Here is a 13,986-nt window from a genome sequence, read left to right on the forward strand (position 1 = left end):
TTTTAATATAGAGCAACGGACAGAGAGAGAGAGAGAGAGAGAGAGAGAGAGAGAGACTGAGATCGACAGACATAGAGACCTAGATGGACACTGATCGACAGAGGGACCGAAATCGACAGAGATCGACAGAGAAGAGACCCATATGGACACCGACAGACCAAGATCGCTGGAGACAGACCGAGATAAACAGGGATCGACAGAGAGAGACCGACATCGACACAGAGAGAGACCGACATCGATAGCCAATCTTTCAAAAAACCTTTGATTTGGGGCGGCGGTGCCAGTGGAGGTGCCGATCTCAGAAGGCTATGAGCATCGGAGCCCACCGACGCTTGGGTGGTCAACTGGGGTCACGACCCTTTGATTTGTTCAGTGGTTGTGTCAATTGGTTTATGAACACTTCGAAATGTTACTCCTTCTGTGTTTACTACTTTCAGATGAACATATGTTACTCCTTCTGTGTTTACGAACATTTTGAAATGAACCCTTTGTTACTCCTTTTATGGTTATCAACGCTTTGAAATGTTACTCCTTCGTACTTTTTGTGAAAATGTTTACACCATTTTTGAAAAGTTACTGTTTTTGTGTAAGAAATGTTGGCATGAGATTTATACTTTTTCTTCGAACTTACACCTTTTGTGAAAGGCGAACTTAAACCTATTTCGGAAGTCACTTATACCTTTTGTGAAAAAAAATTCATCAAATTTACACCTTTTTCTTAAGCTTATACCTTTTCGTGGAAGTGCTTATATTTTTTTTGAAAAGTTACTCCTTTTGTGTAAGAATTTTTGGCATAAAGTTTATACTTTTGTGGTTATATACTCTTTCACAAGAGGTGTAAGTTTGAAGAAAAAGTATAAATCTTATGACAAAAATTATTTCACAAAAGGAGTAACTTTTGAAAAAAAATATAAGCACTTCCACGAGAAGGTAAAACCTTAAGCAAAAGGTGTAAATTTGATGAATTTATCTTTTCACAAAAGGTATAAGTGACTTGCGAAAAAGCTTTAAGTTGGCCTTCCACAAACGGTGTAAGTTCGAAGAAAAGGTATAAAAGTTATGCCAAAAATTGTTACACAAAAGGAGTAACTTTTCAAAAAAAATATAAGCACTTCCACGAAAAGGTATAAGCTTAGGCAAAAGGTGTAAATTTGATGAATTTATCTTTTCACAAAAGGTATAAGTGATTTCCGAAAAAGGTTTAAGTTGGCCTTCCACAAACGGTGTAAGTTCGAAGAAAATGTATAAATCTTATGCCAAAAATTCCTACACAAAAGGAGTAACTTTTCAAAAAAAAAATATAAGCACTTCCATGAAAAGGTATAAGCTTAAGCAAAAGTTGTAAATTTAATGAATTTATCTTTTCACAAAAGGTATAAGTGACTTGCGAAAAAGGTTTAAGTTGGCCTTCCACAAACGGTATAAGTTCGAAGAAAAGGTATAAATCTTATGCCAAAAATTCTTACACAAAAAGAGTAACTTTTCAAAAAAAAAATATAAGCACTTCCACGAAAAGGTGTAAATTTGATGAATTTATTTTTCCACAAAAGGTATAACTGACTTCCGAAAAACCTTCAAGTTGGGCTTCCACAAAAGGTGTAAGTTCGAAGAAAGGTATAAATCTTATGCCAAAAATTCTTACACAAAAGGAGTAATTTTTGAAAAAAAATATAAGCACTTCCACTAAAAGGTATAAGCTTAGGCAAAAGGTATAAATTTGATGAATTTATTTTTCCACAAAAGGTATAACTGACTTCCGAAAAACCTTTAAGTTGGGCTTTCACAAACGGTGTAAGTTCGAAGAAAAAGTATAAATTTTATGCCAAAAAATCTTACACAAAAGGAGTAACTTTTCAAAAAAAATATAAGCACTTCCACGAAAAGGTATAAGCTTAAGCCAAAGGTGTAAATTTGATGAATTTATTTTTTCACAAATGGTATAACTGACTTCCAAAAAAGCTTTAAGTTGGACTTTCACAAAAGGTGTAAGTTCGGAGAAAACGTATAGATCTATGCCACAAAGAGATGTAAGTAACTTCGCAAAACATCCAACTTCTGTTTTTTTTGTAAGTTCCTAAAATCCAATCACACTGTATTTGTCTTGTTCAGATAATGGCAATGTGAGAGAGAAGGGCGTTTCGGAGGGCTTGGCCTTTGTCCCAGTAGAACTCCGTTTCAGAGAAGACGAGTCTGGGAGGGCTTGGAATAGCGACTCTGACCCCAAATCCAACCAAGTATGTCAATTTAAAAGAGAACCGTTTTTAATATAGAGCAACGGACAGAGAGAGAGAGAGAGAGAGATCAACAGACATAGAGACCTAGATGGACACTGATCGACAGAGGGATCGAAATCAACAGAGATCGACAGAGAAGAGACCCACATGGACACCGACAAACCAAGATCGATGGAGACAGACCGAGATAAACAGGGATCGACAGAGACAGACCGACATCGACACAGAGAGTCCAAGATCGATAGCCAATCTTTCGAAAAATCTTTGATTTGCGACGTCGATGCAAGTGGAGTTGCCGATCTCAGAAGGCTGTGAGCACCGGAGCCCACCGCGCTTGGGTGGTCAGCGGGGGTCACGAACCCTTTGATTTGTTCAGTGGTTGTGTCAATTGGTTTATGAACACTTCGAAATGTTACACCTTTTGTGTTTACTACTTTGAGATGAACATATGTTACTCCTTCTGTGTTTACGAACATTTCGAAATGAACCCTTTGTTACTCCTTTTCTGGTTATCAACGCTTTGAAATGTTACTCCTTCGTTAAAATATTTACACCATTTTGGAAAAGTTACTCCTTTTGTGTAAGAATTGTTGGCATAAGATTTATACTTTGGACTTTTTCTTCAAACTGACACCTTTTCTGAAAGCCCAACTTAAACCTATTTCGGAAGTCACTTATACCTTTTGTGAAAAAAAAAAATTCATTAATTTTGCACCTTTTGCTTAAGCTTACACTTTTTACTGAAAATATTTACACCATTTTTGAAAAGTTACTCCTTTTGTGTAAGAATTTTTGGCATAACATTTATACTTTTGTGCTTATATACTCTTTCACAGAAGGTGTAAGTTTGAAGAAAAAGTATAAATCTTCACTACAAAAAAATTCACTTATAGCAGCGGCCAAAACTGTCGCTAAAAGCAAGAAAAAGTGTCGCTAAAAACTAGAATACCTTTACCTGCGGTTGCAATAGCGGCGGCCAAACCACCACAATAGCCCCGTCAGCATAGCCTTATAGTGACATTTTTGTGAAACGCTGGTATAATTTTTTTTATTGCGACGGTTGCTGTAGCGACGGTTATAAATGTCACAATATCATAAATTTAACCATTACTTGGTAACTTTATAGCGACAGGTTAACTGCTACTATATCCTTCGCTTTTGCGACGCTTTGTGAACCGCTTCTATATTTTGACTCTGTTCCATCAGTTTTACACTGTCACTATAGCAATAGATTTTTTTTGAATTTTATTTGTAGCGACGGTTATTAACCGCGATTATATGCTATGTTTACTATGCAATTACCAATAATATATAGCTTGAAATTTTCAATGGTTTGGTAACCATTAATTGTTGTCCCTCACTTATCCCTGCTCACATTATATATCTATAAAAGCACTATTTTATTCTAATGGCTCAATACTCAATAATTGTAAAAGATAAAATAGTTTGCATTTTCATAATCCCAAAATATCCAAAACACCTTAATTAAAAGGTTCATTACATAAGCTTGTCATACCAAAATAGATCAAATATTTCTAGCAAACTAATAGCCACACCATAATCCAGAAGGTACATATAAACTTGTCACATGACAATTGTACTAAAAAATATTACTCATGATGCCATTTTATAAAGACCTCCATGAAAAATGTTCAAATCGAGAAATGACGTCCATTGTTTGATGCTTTCATATTGTCTTATTTCCTGCAATAAAAATAATTGAATGAGCATAAATATCATTTTCAATTTGAAAATCTGTAAAGAAAATTTAGACTACAAATAATTCTCGACTAGTCTTATTTTTTTTTGGTAAGTATGCGATTTACATATCAAAAAATAAAGATTACAATGAAGTTGAAGATCATGTTTGCATATTATTTTTTATCAGCCAAATAAAGCACTCTTTATTATAGATAAAGGAGAAATATAACAACCAACAAGGAAGAGTGAGATTGCATCATAGCGAACCTAACTCATCCCAACTAGGTTGGCACAAGGAGGACTGCAAAATCATGTGCAAACACAATCAAGAGAAATAAAAGGAAGGAAATAAAAAGATACAAAGAAATTACACACCACCTTTATCACTCCATATATTCCAGGTTCACTCTAAACACACCAAACCCAACACCACCTAAGCTTCCATAAAGCATCACAAAAGCCAAACAAACAAAGTAGCAATGAAACCTACTCCATACCAGCCAAAAAAATTCTGCATTATGATGAAACCCACCCCTCTCTGTTTTCTTTCTATGTTTTCTGTTTTCTTTTAAACCCAACAAAAAAAAACTCTGCATTAGTTCTTCGTGTTGTTCTTTAAGCACTGCAAAGTTGATCTCTAAGATTAGATATGCTTGAAGACATCTAAAGGGCTTAGAACATGTAAGCAAGCAACTAACAGGTTGACATTTGGTCTGAATCAGCCAATAAAGCCAAACATTAGTAGCAGCCACCAAATCAAGCAACCACTAGCAACATCCAAGGGTCTATTTTTAATTGTATATTACAGTTTGATACGTTACTGATATTCAAATTTGTTCGATTTCCCTAGTTTGTTTAGTATTTTTACGGATGCCAATAAAGGAAGCAAAGTATAGAAGTCAATCTATCAAATCCCAATTTTGTCCAAACTGACTAACAATTTATTGGTAAAGAAGTCATTAACAGTGGTTCTAAATTTTGTGTCAATGTATGTGTATTGTAATGATGACTTACCCCGATTAGAAGGTTGCATTTCATGACTCCCAAAAGACGATCTTTGATGTTTTTGTGGAGAAGCCTGGTCCGGAATGCCACTAGATCCATTTGTCGTCTAATTTATACAATAAAATTTACATAAGTATGCATAAATATAGAAAAGGATAACATATGATAAATACATCATATAAAATTACAAAACAAAAATGCAGTTAGGTTCACAGATTTCAGTTCCTGTTTGAAATTGAATCAAACCATTTCTATATATACACATATATAGACATTTAGCCTGGACACTGCAAACTCATTTACCCAAAAGTTACAGCTCTTTTCAGGGATTGTATTTTCAAACACAAAAGACAATGAGAACTTTGAAAACATTCACCTTTGGGAATCAAACACAAAAAACAATGAGAACTTTGAAAACATTCATCCTTGGGAATCCGTTTAAACCAAACAGAGTAGCACATCAATGGGGACCAAAATGGTGGAAAAAAAGAGATGAAAATCAACAGCACATGTAATGCCTCAGAAATTTGTTGTTGAAATTCTGATTGTCGGGTTAAATAATTGTACAAACTCGAATTACCTATCACTAATTGATCCCCAAGAAAATAAAACTGTTGGGGAGAAAACAAAAAACCTGCTTTAAAATTAATTCACATATTGCTATAGCCCAAAATGGTGAAATGAGAAGAGAGAACAAACATAACATCTTAATCTGGATCATTATTTTCCTTTCACCCAATCAATTCATTGATCTGCTTCCACTCCATTACACCACTGCTAACATAAAATCAAAAATATAGTTACCAAGCATCCATATCCAATAAATAATAACTGTCATTAACATACAAATTGGGGTTTTGGTAGCATAAATCAAATATAACAAACGAAATTCATGTATCCACAGCCTAAAAGGTTGTATCAACAGTCACCCCTCATACATACCTCACATGTCCGGTGGCCAAACATATGAGAGGACTATCGACATAGATATTAAGTTTGTGGGTTTAGTCCCACCCAAATCAGAAAATAAAACCACATGTATAGATCCTAGAACAAACCTCACCACCAAATATAAAATCTACATACTTTAAACAAAGGGACATAGGAAGACCGTTAAGGAATGATTATTTATCTGACAACATCAACTAAACAGCCATAGAAATTATAAGCACATAATCTCTGACTAATGCAGCCTATACCAAACTCAATAGCACACCTGTAGTGATCATGACAGAATTATTGAACATGCTTATCTTTTAGGATGATAAACAGTTTGACTCGCACTCTTCAATAGATGAAATCATGAGAGCTAGTCAAAGGAAAACATGGTGAAGCATCAATGCAGTATGTAGAGGTTAGAACTGTACCAATCACTAACAATTGAGCTATTCAACAGAAAAGATGGTATATTCAAACTGTAAGGTCAACTTCCTCGTCAATAATTGCTTGTGGGAAGTGAGTGAGGCCTACTTCAGTTTTGCTCTCTCATTTTGTATAAGAACCACCCAAGTGAAAAACAGAACTCAAACTACTCTAGTATTGAATCAAACCTCAGTTCTTGAATCAAACCTCAGTTCCTTGTGGTCACCCCTTGTGTCCATAATGAATGCGTATACGTCTGCCATAACCCCTTGTGTCCATAATGAATGCGTATACGTCTGCCATCCAATAACTGAAATGAAGCATAAGACAGAATTGAGATATAATAATACTGTTGTTGGAAAAAGTAAAAAAAAATACCTAGTTACCTCATATTTACAACCAAGTGACAAACTATGTCAAGTCACTCAAAATGTACCTGACCATCCATTTCCCTCAAGGCTGTACCAGCTGCAGTCTCAGAATTGAACTGCACAAACCCATATCCTTTTGATTTTCCAGTCACGTGATCACATATAACTTTCACTGCTAAGTATGACAACGTAAATTGCCTTAAATGAATTTCACAGGTATATATAGAATCCCAAGGATATTGTGAGTCTGTGTTACATCCCCTTCAATTATTTCAGCATGCTGTCCAAAAGCATCCTTGAGAACACTTTCATTGGTATCATCAGAAAGCCCTGCAACCAAAGCACGTATTGCTCACACAACTTGGTTTTAAATTCTAATACTAAGAACAAGGCCACTTTATAATTTTTGTTTTATTACCAAAGAATTATAGCATCCACTGCTCTACTTTTCTACAAAGCACAAGTAATACATTGTTCAGGTTATTGCTGCATTTTTACTCATTTAAACACAAGATCAGTATCACAACTGTACAAATATTACTCACATTAACAGTATCAAAAATAATCTATGAATTTAGAAATTGCTGAGCTTTCTTTACAAGAAACATCTTTTTAGGCAATCAACAAGAAGATTGCTAGCAACTCTCAGCATAAAGAAAACTCACAGATAAAATTAGGCAATCTCACTTCTCCAAAATTCACTACTACCATGGTTTGTTTTCAAAATGACCATCAGTCCATTATCTATCTTGAAACAACTTAAAACCACCTTGCCACCATTTCCACTGTGACCACGGCCCACTTCTCAACCTGCATCCTTGTTGCCTAATCATAAATGCTAATTGATCCTTCAATGGCAGTCAATTTGTTTTACACCCACTAATTTATCCCCCCCCCCCAAAAAAAAAAATTTTGTTTAACACCCACTATTTAGATTTATTTTAGCAGCTTGCCCCTAAATCTTTCTCTAGACTCTGTAGACATTTATGGATGTGAATCATGTGATACTTAAATCATCAAATGAAAAAAATAAAAATAAAAAAATTGTGAACTTCATGTGGGCATTTTTCAAATTTGAGCAAGATATGGATCCTTTTTTAACTCAACACAGATTTTTTAAACTCATTCCATTGGAAGATGTACAACTATACAAAATTATTTGCCTAATGTTGATTTAAAATGCCTTCACTTTATTGTTCTTAACTAATTATAGATAAGTGTGTTTTAAGGGCTGAATCCAAAGTTTATCTCAAACATATTACTTCTTCATTGATATTTCTATATAAAATAAAAAACAAGTATGCATAAAATAAAATATTTGAATATAAACTTCAAAACAAAAATAAACTACAAAACAAAAATGAGTGGTGTCCACAAATTTTCTGTGATGTCCATCCCAAAATTTGTTTTCCCTTGATTTGAGTAAAATTTCCCCCTATTATGCCAGCTCACAAATAAGAGTGCCTTGGTGACAAAAAGAAATATGGTTCTAAGGGATTGTTGGGCTTAGCTAAAAAGTCACCAAAAAAAATCATAAAATCATAAAAAAAGGTGAAAAATTCCTTCCATTCTCTCTACTACTTGCATGTTTTTGTATAGAAGTCAAAATCATTCCCAAACACTAATTTTTTTCACCTCATATTTTAACTAAATAGCCACTAAAAAGTTGACTTCCAAACAGACCCTAATTTCTATGACAAATTATTGCAAGTGTTTGAAGAACTAAAAGTGGTTATGCAATATATCCATCAGGACATGACAAGTCGTAGCACCCTGTAACATGCCCGGGGGGTACCCGCGCGCGTTAAACAGTTCGGACCCCCAAGATCTCTTTGATCTATTCTCACGAGTGCAATGTGAAACGTAGATGAGAGTCCAGATTTGGCAACTTTTATTGAAAATCCATTTTTATTGCAATTTTGTCAAAAATGGACTGCGTCATCAGATCTCAGAGTCGCCACCTAATATTTTGGGAAATTAGGAAACCCATGACTCGGTGCCAAGGCCACTGTTCGTCGTAACCAAGGATGCTTGGCTCGGAACCTTAGGTATGAGAGGGGAAGGTCAATAATGAGCACCCCCGCCCACCCGATCAAAGATCGGCCTTTACTAACCACGATATGAATTTTATTTTATTTATATGTTCATGTTCTGATTAGTTAATAAATCCTAAAATTTACTATGTGAAGCATACAAGTATAGACTATGTCACCCATTTTGGAACAACTTGATTTCATGTAGTTTTGAAAGAGTTTTGAAAATGTATAACCCAAATAAATTGAGTTTACAAACATGAAAATCAACATCATTCCAAATTAAGCGACACAACCTCCATCCACTGGCATTCATACAATTATATCACATAAGCAAATAGCCACATGGTAGAATGCTTAAACATAGTAAGAAAAACATACACAAACGGGATGCTAAAGCATAAAAACTTACATGTTTGACGACCCGCGAACAAGCTACAAAACAAAGTTAGTAAAACATGCATGATCTTATATATAAAATCCTAATGCAATTCACTCATGAGATGCAACTAAAGATTCAGCCTCTAAAATATGATATGTGAATCATCTCAAGAACATGAGGTAGCGCACATAATCACATAGGAATTGATTAAATCCACAAATGCAAACCTAGCCGAATCAAGATACATGAAACATGGATGCAAAGCATAACTATGATGAAAAATAAATATGATGTTTATGTACAAATAAAGAAAGCAAGTAAAAGAACGGGATAGAAAGAAGCGGGGCGGGAAATTTATTACAACGCTCTGAATAAATTATTACAAACCAGATAAGAGAGAGAGAAAGGAATATTACAACAAAATAAAAAACCTCACAAACTCTCAAAATAAAAAAAAATAAAATAAAATAAAATAAAGAAACTTCATGTGCGCCGGAAAATATTTTGCTTGACGTAGGAAGACTGCTCCGTTCTGTTCGGGGAAACTTATTTTTGCGGGAGCACTATTCATCCCGAGATACTATTCACTGCCGGAAGTTACTATTCATCATGACAATTACTATTCACCTTTCTTGATCGTTATTCATCTTACCGGGCATTTTTCATCCGCTGTTACTATTCATCGCCGGAGGTACTATTCATCGATGGGGTTATTATTCATCGTCGGGGTTACTATTTACCGCCGGAAGTTACTATTTACCGCCGGCAGTTACTATTCACCACCGATCACTATTCATTTGGCGGGGTCACATCTTTTAACAAATTAGGTGGTTCGACCAACCATTTAAAGTGATAAAACTACAACAATTTATAAATAGTAAACTACAACATTTTATGTAAATTACAACAGTTTATATACAACAGTAAATTACAGCAGATAAAGTAGTAAAATTAGGTGGTTCAACCGACCATTTAAAGTGATAAAATTACAACAATTTATAAATAGTAAACTACAACATTTTATGTAAATTACAACAGTTTATATACAACAGCAGATAAAGTAGTAAAATTAGGTGGTTCAACCGACCATTTAAAGCGATAAAAAAAATTATGAAAAACAATAAATAAAGTACTTAAACAAATTATATCACATTTTGAAATTAAATGAAAGTTTGCGAAAACTCACCTTTCGGGGACATGATGAATTTTCTGATTCACAAACTTTCTTTTGATTGCCCTCAAGTCTGTGGAATGTGTTCTCAATTCTCAGTCAAAATTTGGAATTACAACTTTAGCGGTTCCTTCTTTCTGATTCTTTTTCTCTCAAAATTCCCTCGCACCAATTCCCTTTATTTTTTATTCTCTCTCCCAATTTTTTGACTCTTCTAATCTCTCCCCTCCCAAAATCCTCCCATTCCTTCTCTGATCTTCCCCCTTTTATAAAAAATAATTGTAAGAAAAGGACAAAAGAAGAAACGGTGGTAGGAGTTGTTTTCAAAAGATGCACAGTAAAATTACTATGCACTTTATAATATAATAATATATAAAAGAGATTATTAGCATAAATACATGTACAAATACCCAGAAAAATATATAAAAACACACAAATACGTAAAATTAAAATACGTGGACTAATAAAATATATTTTAGTAGGCCAAATATGCAACATAATTTGACCAAAGCGGGTCTAAAGGCACAGAAAACAAAAAGACGCACGATGGGAGTGTAGTGAATTTATTTATTTTTTTTTTCAAATGAGGAATAATACCCTTATATAATATAATATTATATATATACAAAAGTATGGTGCGTGGGTGAAACCAGGGTACTGAATAAATTTAATAAAATATTATATAATAATATAACATAATATATATATATATATATATATATATATATATATATATAAAATACATAATAAAGGGAAAGAAAATGGAGGAGTCTAAAATAATTTGGCAAAAACAGGTGTAAGACTAGGATTAAAGTTTACATTCCATCTTTTTACTGAGAACTTTGTGAGATAGCATATTCCTGTTTTCATCATTGAGTAATCAAAAGAAAGCGCCCAAGTCTTAGGGCCGGTCAAAATGGGGTGTCTACACACCCACAAAACATCCCCAACCTAAGAAGACAAAAGCTGAACTTTATATTTATATGTTAATGGAAACATCTAGTGGGTTCACTTTCTCAAATAATAATCTAAGGAGATATATGTACATGAGTATCATGAAATACTTATAATCTGGTCATGATACCAATGATTAATTATAATTTCAGAAAAATAAAATATTACAAATTTCCAACTAAACAAGGTTTACATATATGGCAACAACAATAACAAAGACAACAACAAAAATTAGTAACCAGCAATGGTCAAAGGAATCCCAAGGTGTGGGGATTCTTTTGGTAACAAGGTTTAAAGTATCATATCAATAAGGTTAAGAACAGGAGTCAACAAGAATCATCAAATATTAGAAGATAATGATCAAAGGTTTAAAAGGATAGATTAATAACATATACACATGTTCTCTTTTCCTTTTTCCTTTTTTTTTTTCATTTTTGATTATTACATACATATGGCCACTAACTCAAATTCTAAAATATCAATGAAAGTGTATTAAATTTATGTTAGACTACATAAATAGATGTCAATCCTATACTAGCTCTTCATTTAAAGGATTACATGATGGCATCATGGAAGTAAAGAGTGCTGTTGAAATAACATTTGTCCATGCATAAATCATTAATCAAGATGGCCATAATGGACTTTACCTATGAAGTAAGTGTGGCAGTTCTAACTCTACAAGTACTTCACGTACAACTTTGCAAAATGGGGAACCCTGAAAGGAAAGATGAAATATTACTATTTATAAGTAAAAATAATAGCTACAATGTTCCACTGAAAAACAGGGAAGTATGACCAATCTTAAGAATGCGTGTCTAAAATAAATTAGGTGCCTCATCTGTACTGAAATATAAACATCAAATATCCATCAGTAACCCAGTCTAACCTTATATGCCCATATTTCAAGAAGTTCAGGTGGCAGTTTTGATGGAGTAAAATAACCCCCCAACATAAATAACAACATGAGACTCTGAAAAGAGGCAACAATTTTCTCTAATCACATTATTAAGCCAACAAAACATTACAAATTGTGCATTAAATTCATAGACAACAATTTTCTCAACACAAACAAAAAAAAAAAGAAAAAAAAAAGAGAGACAGAAAAACAGAACAAACCAATAAACAAAAATGTAGGCACTATTATTCCATTGTGGCATTTTATCAAACACCTAGCATACATAATGAATCCTCAAGCATGAGATTTTATTGTGTAGCATCAACAACAATCTATTCACTTCACTAATTATATTGGTTAAAATATGAATATCATAGATGATCAAAAATCAGAATACCAACAATTTTTTTTTTTCTATTTTCTAAATTATTTTCCCAAATCAAAATCATTCAAGATGTTCATGAAATCCCTTCAAAGTAGAGAAGTTTTGGAGATATTAGAAGCATTGAATGGAGTGGCAAGTAGTAGCTTAACAATGAATTTCATTGACCCAAACTTGACCAAAGACAGTAAGGGAAAAACAGAAACAAAGACAGTAGAAGAAAGGGAGAATGACAGAGAGATAAACCGAGAGACAAGAAGAAAGAAAGGGATAGAGAAAGAGAAACAGAGAGAGCAAACTGACCTTGAAATCACAGTGGGAGGATGATGAACGCCGCGGGGGAGGATGAATGTTGATGCGTCGCCGCGGATACTTGCCCCAAAGAAGTGTTGTGGACTAGGGCACAAATTTGAGTTGAACGGTTTTTTTTTTGGACGGAAATACTGATATGTTATTCAGCCACACAGCCAAAAAAAAAAAAAATTATGATTCTGCGCGAAATCAGAGTTGAATTTGGCGGGCCTTTATTTTGCCTGGCTTTTTGTAACGGTTGAGTACAAACTGTCACTATAAAAAGAAATATGGCAGCGTTTTAGGAAAAAAATGTTACTAAAAATTAAATTTTTAGTTGTGGTCAATAACCGCTACAATAGCCCATCTATAGCAGCATTTTTCAGGCCGCTACAATAAAAACCACTGCTAAAACTTGATTTTCTTGTAGTGCTTATGAGAAAAATTATTTCACAAAAGGAGTAACTTTTCAAGAAAAATATAAGCAGTTTGACGAAAAGGTATAAGCCGAAGCAAAAGGTGTAAATTTGATGAATTTATTTTTTCACAAAAGGTATAACTGACTTGCGAAAAAGCTTTAAGTTGGGCATCCACAAAAGGTGTAAGTTCGAAGAAAATGTATAAATGTTATGCCAAAAATTCGTACACAAAATGTGTAACTTTTCGAAAAAAATATAAGCACTTCCACGAAAGGTATAAGCTTAAGCAAAAGGTGTAAATTTGATGAATTTATCTGTTCACAAAAGGTATAAGTGACTTCCGAAAAAGGTTTAAGTTGGCCTTCCACAAACGGTGTAAGTTCGAAGAAAAGGTATAAACCTTATGCCAAAAATTCTTACACAAAAGGAGTAACTTTTCAAAAAAAATTTAAGCACTTCCATGAAAAGGTATAAGCTTATGCAAAAGGTGTAAATTTGATAAATTTATCTTTTCACAAAAGGTATAAGTGACTTGCGAAAAGCTTTAAGTTGGCCTTCCACAAACGGTGTAAGTTCGAAGAAATGGTATAATCTTATGCCAAAAATTCTTACACAAAAGGAGTAACTTTTCAAAAAAAATATAAGCACTTCCACAAAAAGGTATAAGCTTAGGGAAACGGTGTAAATTTGATGAATTTATTTTTCCACAAAAGGTATAACTGATCGACAGACTGAGATCGACAGACATAGAGACCGTTTTTAATATAGAGCAACGGACAGAGAGAT

General features: G+C 33.8%; 1 long non-coding RNA gene across 16 annotated transcripts; it reads right to left on the reverse strand.

Annotated features, from left to right (window-relative positions):
- Window positions 1-3,661: 3,661 nt before the first annotated feature.
- LOC114280528 (uncharacterized) lies at window positions 3,662-13,246 on the reverse strand. Of its 16 annotated transcripts, none has more exons than XR_014333446.1 (7): window positions 12,794-13,168; window positions 11,861-11,928; window positions 6,739-7,003; window positions 6,510-6,612; window positions 5,645-5,714; window positions 4,950-5,046; window positions 3,662-3,938 (listed from the first exon to the last, which is right to left on the reverse strand). It is a non-coding gene; the product is annotated as an uncharacterized LOC114280528 (long non-coding RNA). The 16 variants fall into 16 exon arrangements; XR_014333444.1 differs by having other exon boundaries at window positions 5,640-5,714; XR_014333447.1 differs by having other exon boundaries at window positions 6,491-6,612.
- Window positions 13,247-13,986: the final 740 nt, after the last annotated feature.

Source organism: Camellia sinensis, chromosome 6 (genome assembly GCF_055761805.1).
Source record: "Camellia sinensis isolate YWXY chromosome 6, ASM5576180v1, whole genome shotgun sequence".
Lineage (NCBI taxonomy): Eukaryota > Viridiplantae > Streptophyta > Magnoliopsida > Ericales > Theaceae > Camellia > Camellia sinensis.